The sequence below is a fragment of the Alligator sinensis genome, unplaced genomic scaffold, assembly GCF_000455745.1.
Source record: "Alligator sinensis unplaced genomic scaffold, ASM45574v1 scaffold155_1, whole genome shotgun sequence".
Classification (NCBI taxonomy): domain Eukaryota; kingdom Metazoa; phylum Chordata; order Crocodylia; family Alligatoridae; genus Alligator; species Alligator sinensis.
The window spans coordinates 315,697-318,815 of NW_005842877.1; positions in this window are offsets into that span (position 1 = coordinate 315,697).

Here is a 3,119-nt window from a genome sequence, read left to right on the forward strand (position 1 = left end):
CCCGCCACCCCATCTGCTCACTCCCTTCCCCCGCAGCGGCGGGGCGGGCCCTTCCCACCCGCGGGACGCGAGGGGAGGAGGCGGATGGCGCTGCCCCCTCGCCCTGACTTGTGGTGCCCGCCAGCCGGGGCCTGCAGTGGGCAGCCCGAAGTGCCTCTGGCACGGCACAGACTCCCCGTGCCTGCCTTGCAGCCCCTCCCCACCCGGGGGCCATCGCAGAGGACAGGCCAGTTGTCCTCTACTGACACGAAACCCAACGCCTTTACGTCCTCTGTTTTTCTCGTGGAGAAAATAAAGGAGGAGGGCAGGGGCCTGATTTACAAGCAGTGCTGGGCATCTGCCCTCTCAAGAAAAGTACACCCACAGTGCAGTGCCTAGGCCAGTGCATCCCCATTTCTTCCTCCCATGTCAGCCTGTCTGTTGGGAGCAAACGCAGACCGCACCTGTTTGCCAGGCACTCTGGCCCTGTCTGGAGACAGGTGCGGTTTCCCGCAAGGTACATTTGAGGCCTTAGTGGGACCTCGCTTGCAGTGGCTGTGTTTATTGGGTTTGCCCACAGAGAACCGGGCACAGTGTAGCTACATAAGGGTTGGAGCCCTCTCTCAACCAAGGGGCTGGGGTGAGACGTCTTATCCAGTCTCTGACTCCATGGTGCCCAGTGCCAGTGGTGGAAGCACTGCAAGGGGTCTCCATACGCTCAGACTGTGCACAGCTCTGATCAGGGAGGGGACATCTCTTGAAGAGAAAAATAGAGGACATCAAGGCGTCACGTCAGGTTTCATATCAACAGAGGACAGAGTAGCAGAAAGCCGAAATGCCCTCTATGACGGCCACCCTACTCGGGGCTCAGCTATACGTAGCTTGTCGAGGAAGGCTGTTCTGCTGGGTGAAGGCAAACATTTCAATGGCAAAGGAAGAGGCTCAGAAAAGGCCTTAACATCTGGGATGGGGTCATAGTAAATGGAAATCTGTGGCTGGGGAGCCGCTGTCTGTACTCCAGAGACCACCCCCCTACCTCCCTCCCTCCCAGTGCCTGCACCAGAAAAGAGGGCTAGGCGCAGCACTTTAGGGAGAAAGGCCAGTCTGACCCCTGCACAGCACAGAATGGGCCTTTTGGTCAGCAAACCTAAGTATCTACAAAGGAAGGTGCTCTGTGCTTGGCTTTTAAATGTGTATTTGTTTTTTTTTATTTAAAAAAAAATCTCAGATATACTGAGTATGTCATGTCCCTGAGGACTTGGCAAGATAGACTCTGTCTGAGCCTTCCTTCATTCAAAGAAGGGCGCTGAAACTTTAACAAGATTTTTCTTTCTCCCAAGTGTGCCTGGGGCCTTTCAGTTAGCTACATGTTACCAAAGAAGCTCCAGTGTTTGAAACTGCACGCAAAATCACTCTCCTGTCTTCAGTTAATTGGCTTCTCATGTGCTGGAGGTCTCCTGTTACAAACAGGCCCTGCATTTCTAGTGTTAACATAAATCAGCTACACGCTTTTATGTTTAGCAAACAAAACAATGTGCAGACTGTCTTCATGGTTCCCCAAAGATAAACTGGCAGACAATTTGTTCCCTGCAGGTCCCCTTCAAGTGTTTTGTCCGAGATCAGGCAGTGGGTAAGTGCCTCTGGCTGAAAGAAGGACCAGGGTTAGATTGGCAGAAGACATCAGTATCCCTAGGTGTCCCTGAGCTCAATGGAAAATTTCCGCCAGTCCTGAAGCACAACGGGACCTGCTGACTGTTCAATGCTTTTGAAAATCTGACCCAAGGAGTGCTGACTGCACCCTACTCTCTAACCAGGGGGAACAGAAAAGCAAGACAGGGAATTTCTGATTCTCAGAGTCTGTAGGGCCCAGGCCAGAATTATGGTCAGAGTGCACTGCGACCCCAGTGACCTGGAGAAGGCATGGCCATGTGGCACTGCATTATCTGCCATCTGTTTCCCCCAGAGCCTATGAAGTGAGGAGGTGAGATGGCACTGCACTAGGGCAGAGGTTGATAACATACAGCCCACAGGCCAGATCCAGCCTGCCAAGCTTTTTTGGCCAGCCTGCTGAGCTGTGGGACTCAGCAGACTGCAAGAAGCATCCTGAAGCACAGTGCACTTGTGGACATCTGAGGGAGCTGTGGCAGTGGCGTGGTCCATTCTGCACCATGTGTTGGGCAGCAGCTGCATTGGCAGGGACTAGGACAGAGTCTCCAGCATGTTCCTGACCGTCCTGCTGTGTGGTACAAAACAGCTTTGGGATGCACAGAGGAACTGCAGCTGCAGCTGAATTATCCATTCTGCCCTGCATGCTGGCTGGTCAAGGACACGCTGGCACCTCTATCACAGACCCTACTGCTGCAGCTACTGTCTAGCATGTGATGCAGAATAGAATGTGCAACCACTGTGGCTGCTTCACACATCCACAAGTATGATGTTTTGGCATGCTCCACACAGTCTGACAGGTCTTGGCGCTTGGCAGGCCACATGCTAGTAAGAAGGAACAACACCAGGGACTTGAGCAGGGGCTCCAGCATGTCCCTGATCAGACAGGGACTAGCAGAGCAATCAGGTAATGATCTGTGCAGGGCTGTGTTTGCTGTTGCAGCTGGTAGGAACACTTTGCAAGTAGGAACCTTTTGCTCAGTTTTGGGATGCAGGGGAGACTTGCCTTCAATCAGTGTGTTAGCAAGGGCTGCCTGACCCCAGCTCCCCTTTAGTGCAAAAGGGCAAGGACTCTCTCCTTAGGGAAATGATTTTCAAGCATAGTGCCATGGCACCCTGGGGTGCCTTAAGATCCTCTCAAGGGTGCCATAGGGTGTCATATAATATTAGCACTATTAGGTATGCAAACATGATTTACAAGATAAACCGAGAGTTTTCAAACAGGAATCCCTAGTGTTGAAAATATTTTGACCTGTTATAATCTTTCTGAGTTCTTTGCAACAGAAGAATTGCTCTATTATTTTTCTGTAGTCAAATAATGAGTGAAAGCTAAGAGCTGGCATGTTCTGAGGTGTGCCTTGAGTCTAATGAGGTTGAGAATCTCTCTCCTAGGGCTTGCAGGACTATGGGGGTTGTTCTGGTAGATGCGCCATGAGTCTTTGCCACTGCTGAGAAACTGCAAGGAGCTAGGGTGA